This window comes from Monodelphis domestica, chromosome 2 (assembly GCF_027887165.1).
Source record: "Monodelphis domestica isolate mMonDom1 chromosome 2, mMonDom1.pri, whole genome shotgun sequence".
Classification (NCBI taxonomy): domain Eukaryota; kingdom Metazoa; phylum Chordata; class Mammalia; order Didelphimorphia; family Didelphidae; genus Monodelphis; species Monodelphis domestica.
The window spans coordinates 174,051,689-174,060,346 of NC_077228.1; positions in this window are offsets into that span (position 1 = coordinate 174,051,689).

The window sequence follows — 8,658 nt, forward strand, 5'->3', positions numbered from 1 at the left end:
TGTAATTATAGGCTGTAAAACGAAAAACACATGTCTCACTTCCCCCACATAGTACAATGGCAACCATATTCCCCCAGATGCACAACATAATGACCCCTATAACCTCCCTTTGCCCAAAAGTCTTTCCCCACATTACTATACAGTGAAATGGCCCCCATACTCCCCCAAATGAGTGCCATTATACTGCCATGTTTCCCTGAAAATAAGACACTGCGAAAATAAGGGTGCAGATGCATCCTGTGATCCTCTCACTGACCACCGATGAAAGAGGTGCCCCTTCTGGAAGTGCAGTGGGGGGGCAGATAAATGGCCTTAGAGAGTCACATGTGGCTTGCAGGCCATCGTTTGGGGACCCCTGCTTTAAACAATTATATTATCATTGATTTCTTATGAAATGGCCAAGCCAATTTAAGGAGAATGATCATCCTACCTAAAGAAATTTGCCATACAAATCAAATTGCTCCAAAAATATTTTATATTACTAGGGGAATAAAATAAAGTTCATCTGGTAAACAAAAGGCCAAAAAATATTAATTGAATTGATGGGAAAAAATGAAGGAAACTGTAGTATGAAGCAGTAGTAACCAAATCTGGTACTGGCTAAGAAACAGAATAGTGGATCAGTGGAACAAATGATGTAATCAGCACCTGGTATTTAATGTTATAGCAACTCAGTGTTCAATAAACCCAAAGATCCAGGCTTTGGGGGAAAGAATTCACTAAGTCAACCTGCTGGGAAAACTGGAAAGCAGTATGACAGAGACTAAGTTAAGGCACTATGCAGTTAATGGGGAGATGTGGAAAATGTCACCCCTTTTAAGAGTTGGGGCCCTAAAAATTGAGTTTATGGAAATAATTTGTTCATTTGTCCTGTTTTCAGTTTCAGGAGTCTGTCAGACTCCTCCTTAATTCAAATGTGAAGAAATTAAAATTATTTTGTAACATTTAATAATTGCTTCTGTTTGATAACTGACCCTATTCTGTGTGACTGCATTGTTTTGTCTAATTGCTTAGTGCACATTTTTCAGTCCTTGAGTCACCTTTCCAAGGAAGAGGTATATTGTTTCACATTAACTCGTTATCATGTTGAAAGGCATATTCAGCAATTCCTCTAAACCCTTCTGGCTCTACAAGTCCTGGCAGAGCTGCTTGGAGGTGTTTAATCAAGCATGCCTTATTGTGAAAGTCATGAGTATGTGGATTTATCAGGAAGTTAGCCAGAATTTCAGGCCTTTTATTCTTTATCCCTCAAGATCTTTCTCATTCACACTGACTATTTGCAAGATCAAATGTCAATTGGCACATTTATTCAACCTGCATTTATTTGTAATATTAGCTTTTGCAGAGAAATTCCAGAGAACTGCTTTAAGTTCCTCATTGTTAGACAACAAGAGTCAGGCTGAGGGAAACCTTGCCCCTTTGAGATGCTTACTAAGGAAGTATTGATTGATTGACTCATATTTACTCATTCCAGTGTTCTGACCAGTAGCTATTTCCATCATCAGCTGGAGCTTCTTTTAGATTCTAGAAAAAGAATGGACAAGAGAGAGAATTTGCTGGAGGGACCAATAAGAAAATGAGTAATAAATGTGAAAGATTAGGGGAAGTGAGTTGAATTGAATCCATACTAAGAAAAATCCTTCAATGACTTACAATTTCATTGGTCAGAGAACTCTGTCCATTAAGGAGAATGAATGGATTTCAAATGTCAACTAGAAAAAACACAGAACTATTAAATAGTCAAAATCACTCTTTAATCAAGGGAAAAGGGGTTAGCGCTACTACTACGACAACAGAGCTGCTTTCCAAGACTGCACCGGAGTCAAGACGCCCTGGTCACCAGCCCCTGGGAGTGCCACCGACTCAGGATGGACTCCGAGGAACAAAAGAACTTGGGGAACCTATATGCCACTCTAGGTGACCTGGGGCTTTAGGATTAGAGGGACAGTTGAATGACTTTACAATAGTAAGAAAGGAAAATGAAGAGTTCCAGACAGGAATAATAGTGAGGGACTGGGGCCCTACAATGGACACAAAAGGGAAAGACTCAGCCTAGGGCTGGGTCACCTTGGTCATGGACCTTAGCCTAGGGGGAAGAAACCATTGGGACAAAAGGGATGTTCAATATTGGATGGGATTAGCTGTTCCCACCCAAACTACCAGGAAGTTCACTGTCTGGTGAAGAGGGACCTTCCCTCAGGGGGAAACTCTCCTGTGACAAGGTCAAAACCTGAGGTTTCTACACTCAAACTAAATAAACTAGGGATCTCTAGATTTCCATGTTGACACCACCCCCCCCTTTTGGTCAAGACCGAAGGTCGCTGACCAAACATGGACAAATGAGTAATGCTATATGGGATTGGACTCCATCCCCTACTGGTGGGAAAGTCTAGGGACACAGATATTGGTGATTGGCATTTGGGGGCGTTCCCCAATGCCACCGGCGCATTGACAATTGAGCCAGAAAGGCAGGCAGTCTGCCTTTGGCCAAAAACAGACTAACAATCAAAACACTACCCCAATTCCCAAAGTCTTAAGTCTTTCACATCTGGTGGGTCCTGATGATGTCTTCAGCCTCCTCTCTCGCAGACTTCTGTCCTCTGGTAGGCTCCTCCTTTGGTATCAGCCAGCTTCCTTGCTGCTGCAAGAGAAAACTTAAGAGAAATCTATAAACACACATTCTTTAACAGGACTTGATCTACTCCCTATATGCTTATTCACTATAAGGATTATCCACACTGCTAACCTTAAATCTGCAATTCCATCTTATTAATTTTAATAATGTCTTTTCCACAAATTACAAAATTGCATAATTTACATGCTTAATCAGAAAGATTGCCTTACTTTACCAAAATATAAAAATCCTACAAACTGTAGAAATATAAAAGCAGAAAAATTCTCACTATTAAAATGCTTCTAATTTTTCCTAAATTTTAAAACCTTATACACTCAACTCACACCCCCCCCTTTAGGGAGGTTGAGATGTTAGGGATTTTGAAATTGATTCAATTCTTTTTCTTACTTAACCATAACCATGGTCCAGATTTAAAATATTTATCTTCTGTTACTAACAATCATTTCTAGGCTCCATCATTTCTTCCTAACCTCTTCTGATACTACTTTGAGACAAATTAGCACTCTGGAATCTTTGCTGCAAATTCTCAGCTGTCACTTTCAAACCGTAGTCAGGTAAAAATGTTCCCTTTTTAAACTTTTCTTACTTCAACTAAGTTTGGGGAATAGCTCTGTCCTTTCTAGGTTCTCTATTTAAAGGGACTTTTGCTCAGGGTAAATAAAATTCTCAAGGGAAATAAACTTACCAATACCTCTATGGTTCAGAGAGATAACATGTGAATGAAAGAAATTTTAAAAGAAAAAGAATACTTAGCCAGTTCAAACTTCTTTTTATCTTCTTCTTCTGATCAGCCGTATTTTTGAGTCACTCATTGACTTTACTGACCATTTTGGAGTTGTGGCTTTCTTTAGATGAGATAGATGTATCCAACTTTCAATTCCTTTTAGTTTTGCTGCAGATGGATTTACCAGCAATACCTGGTGAGGTCCGTCCCATCTGACTTGTAGAGCATCCTTTCATAGGTGCCTCTTTCTGTATACCCAATCTCCGGGCTTCACTTTAGATGTTGAGGGTGTTTCTGAGGAAGAATTCCTGGAAACTGACTGAGATATAAGGTGGTTAAGGCCTTGGAGAGTTTTTGCTAGTCCCTGACAGTATGATAAGAGGGAAACCTTGGTGCTCATGGAGTCAGCATAGGGTGAAAAAAGAGACATTGGCCGACCTGTGATTATCTCGAATGGTGAGAGTGAGAGCTTGCCAAAAGGTGTGGCTCTCAGGTTCAACAGAACTATTGGGAGGGCTTTGGGCCAAGGAATGTTTAAGTCCTCCGTAAATTTGGCTAATTGTACTTTAATGATGCCATTTACACATTCCACTAATCCTGAGGATTGTGGGTGATATGCACAATGTAGATGACGTAATATAGGTCATGCTGTTAACAGCTGTGACACTACCGAACCAGTGAAATGTGTTCCTCTATCACTATGTATTTCCCTAGGAATTCCCCATACTGGAAATATCTTTTCCAGTAAGCATTTGGCTACTGCTGTTGCTGTGGCCTGTCTGCATGGAAATGCTTCTACCCAGCGAGAAAACATGCAAACCATTACTAAAACAAATTTGTATCCAGCATGAGGTGGTAACTGAATGAAATCGATTTGCCATACTTGAAAAGGGGCCTCAGGTAATGGGAATTTACCTGGCATAGGTTTTAAAGGCTTACTGATATTATATTTAGGGCAAATTTGACATTGCAAATACACATCCTGGTGATGTTGGACTTAGCCAGGAGAGAGGCTTCTAGCTTTGCAAGGCGGCTTGTGGAAAAATGCTGAGTGTGATGAGAGTTCAAAAGCACCTCTATTCCATATGGGACATGCAGTGTTAAAGGAGATTCTAATGTCACTTCTGCTAGTTCTAGTAAATCTGAAGCTGCCACTACTGCCCTTAGGCATGATGGTAGCCCTCTTGCCACTGAATCTAGACTTTTACTGTAGTATCCAAGAGGCCTAAAGTGGTCTCCATGTTTCTGGCTCAAAACTCCCAGGCTAATCCCGTTTCTTTCTAAAAGGAAAAGGTGAAAGGGTAGTGAATAATTTGGATGCCTCAGGGCTGGGGAGTTAGAAAGAGCTGACTTTAAGTTCATGAAAGCAATTTTTGCAGCCTCATTCCAAATCAGAGGTTCCGGGGATGAGGCCTTGAGGAGATCAAAAAGGGGCTTGGCTACTAAAGAGAAAGATGGGACCCATAACCTACAGTAACCAGCTAATCCCATGAACCCTCGAAGCTGTCTTTTTGTTTTGGGCCTTGGGAAATTCAATATAGCAGCTACTCTGGCGGGATCCAGGCTATGCCCTTCAGCTGATATTAGATGTCCCAGAAACTTCACCTGTGAAGAGACAAACTGCATTTTTTCTTTAGATACCTTATGGCCTTTTTGTGCTAAGGACTTAAGGAGCACAATCGAATCTTCCCTCGAAGACTGGTTATCTGGGGAACACAGAAGTAGGTCATCCACGTACTGGAGTAAGGTGGACCCAAATGGAAATTTAAGGCCAGCAAGGTCTGCTTTTAGTACTTGGGAGAAATATGTGGCACTCTCTGTATAACCCTGGGGCAGAACAGTCCAGCAGAGCTGAATTCCTTCCCAGGTGAAAGCAAAAAGGAATTGGCTGTCTGCATGTAGTGGCACACTGAAATAAGCACTGCATAAATCAACCACAGTGAAAATTTTTGCACTGTGTGGGATTTGATTTAAAAGGTTGTGGGGGCTGGGGACTACTGGAGCTCACAGGCATTTACTGCTCTTAAATCCTGAACTAGGCGCCACCCTCGGCCTCCTGGCTTTCGGACACCCAGTATGGGTGAATCGCAAGGGCTGGAACATTTTATCAAAATACCTGCCTCTAGATAACCATCAATTAATGGTCTAATTCCTTCTGTCGCTTCCCGTGAGAGGGGATATTGAGGGACCCTTGGAAGGGGTTTGGATGGGTCTAACTGAACTTGTATTGGGGGAGTGCTTAAAATTCTCCCGATGTCAGAAGAATCAGTAGCCCACAGAGAGGAAGGAACTTCCTCCAGCTGTGGAAGATCATAGGCTATAATGGGAGCTGTAAGTATTTGGAAGGTGGGAGGGGCATCCGATGGGGATAGGGAAAGCCTTATTTCCTTTCCTGGGGAAAATTCAATTGTGGCTTTGTATTTGTCTAAGAAATCTCTACCCAAAAGATGCAGGGGGGCATCTGAGGAAAGAAGAAAGGAGTGCATATTTTTCACTTCTCCCAGAATAAATGGGAGAGGTTGAGACAAGTAAACAGATTGCACGTGGTTCGTGATCCCCACTATTGAAACTTTTTGGTCACTCCGAGGAAGGGGGCTAGGAAAGGCCGTGGGGTTTAAAACTGACATTGTGGCCCCAGTATCTATGAGAATCTCAATAGGATGGGATACAATCACAATGTGAGTGATGCCCACTGGGGAGGTGGACACCACAGTGAAAACCCCCTTGATACCCTCGGAGCCCCGTCATTGTGAGGCTTCCTCATGATGTTCCTTTCGGGGGAACTTTCCTGAGTGGTATTGAAACTTACCTTGGCGTCTCTCCCTCTTACCCTGGAGCCGATGGCAGTCTTTTTTAAAGTGCCCAGTCTGGTGGCAAAAGTGACATCTCCAGGCTCTTTGCCTCCCGCCTGCTTTTTCAGCAGAATAGGGTTCAGTCGGTCTTTTCTCCTTCTGCTCCCAGTGTTTTAACTGCAAATTCATGATCTGGTTGGTTTTTTTTTGTCATTTCCTCTGCTGCCTTCTCCTTTTCTTCTGTCAGTGTTTGTTGGAATTTACTTGCTAGATAGACTAGGTCAGGGGTGGGAGTTAAATTCCAGTCTACTTTCCCTCTCTTGAGATTTGCAAGGGCTTTATTTAACCCTTCCACATAGAGGGTGTTAAAGGTAATTAAGGTGTCTGGGCTATCTGGGGAAAGTCCAGAATTTGCCCTGAAGGTATCGAAAAAATCTATTATAAAAATCAAATACAGATTCTCCTTTCTGAGTGCAAATTTGGATTTTCCCCCAATTTACAGATTTTGGAAAGGCCTTGGGGATTGCTTCTAACAAAACCTCCCCCATCTTCTTTGCCTCCTGAAGATGGATTTCAGGTCCTTCCTTTCTGGCCATTAACTGATTAATATATTCTAAAGGGTTCTCCCAACTTGCAGTTTTAAACCAGTGGGCTGCATCTCCTGAACCTACTAGTATGTGAGCTAGCTGGTAAAGGTCTGATAGGCCAGGCTGGTAGGTAGAGAGAGTTAATTCAAATTCCTTGGCAAATTCTATGGGGTTTTCTCTAGCCTTTGGGAATTCCTTGGCCATGGCTCTGAGCTCTGTTTTTGTCCAAGGAGTAAAAGATACCTGCATTGTTTTGGTTCCTTCCCTTCCCTTAATTTTAAAAAGGAATTGAGGGATGGGTGCCTCAAGTGATTCTAGGGGCTCAGGTATGCTGTCTAAAGAGGTTGCTGCGTTGCTAGAGCCTTTTAGGAGTTCCTTAAGGCTTTCTACCTCCTTCTGTAAATCAGCTATTTGCTTTTTAGTGGCTTCCCTGCTCTGTTCCTTCAGTTGTTCTCCTTGTTCACCTTGATTCTCCTCCTCCTCCCTTACCTTTCTCTTGTTCTTACCCGTCTCTCGTTCTACGGATCGTTCTGACCTGTATTTTCTCTGGGTGTACTCCTCGAGCCATTGGTTGAAGACTTCTCTTTCGTCTCCTTCAACTTCTCGATCTGCTTCACTTAAAACAGACTGCAGAAACAACATTCTTTCCTCGTTAAGTGAACCCCACCTTGGCCAGCTTACCTTCGGATTGGCCTTTGTCATCGCTTGCCACTTCTCTAAGTACTTGCTTGCATCAGGTCCATACTTCGAAACCATGTAACTTGCGGCCGTATTTCTTTGGGCTACTGACCGCCCTACCAAATTTTGGGACAACAGACAAGCTGTTACCCATGTCCAATGACTATGGACAAATTTGACTAAGGATCTCTTAATTAAAGAGCAAGTTATTCCCAAACCAGAGATGCGAGTCCTACCTCCGAGAGAGCCGCTTACCTGGCCCTTGCTAACCGGACTCCTGACCCAACGCCAAACAGGTTGTGTGTGGTACCTCAAGTCTGGGGTCCTCGTTAGCTGGAGGGCTCAGGCCGCGGGGACTTCGGATCTCGGTGGGACCTCCATTAATGTCAACTAGAAAAAACACAGAACTATTAAATAGTCAAAATCACTCTTTAATCAAGGGAAAAGGGGTTAGCGCTACTACTACGACAACAGAGCTGCTTTCCAAGACTGCACCGGAGTCAAGACGCCCTGGTCACCAGCCCCTGGGAGTGCCACCGACTCAGGATGGACTCCAAGGAACAAAAGAACTTGGGGAACCTATATGCCACTCTAGGTGACCTGGGGCTTTAGGATTAGAGGGACAGTTGAATGACTTTACAATAGTAAGAAAGGAAAATGAAGAGTTCCAGACAGGAATAATAGTGAGGGACTGGGGCCCTACAATGGACACAAAAGGGAAAGACTCAGCCTAGGGCTGGGTCACCTTGGTCATGGACCTTAGCCTAGGGGGAAGAAACCATTGGGACAAAAGAGATGTTCAATATTGGATGGGATTAGCTGTTCCCACCCAAACTACCAGGAAGTTCACTGTCTGGTGAAGAGGGACCTTCCCTCAGGGGGAAACTCTCCTGTGACAAGGTCAAAACCTGAGGTTTCTATGCTCAAACTAAATAAACTGGGGGTCTCTATATTTCCATGTTGACACAAAGTAGAGAACCCAAAATATGATGGAACTAGTTTGTAATATCCTGACTGACCTTTCCAATCCATTTCTGCCATCAATAATACTAATGACAATGCACAACAGCTCTCTGCTTCTTGAGTTGAGGGGAAATCTTCACGCTATTTAGTATTTTTAGAAGATAATTTTTATTTTGGAAAATATTTAGGATTCACCAGAATCTTGAGAATCCTGGTGTCTTGGAATGACCAGTGACTTTGTTCATGTTTTTCTACTTATGATTATTATTTGTTTTAAAT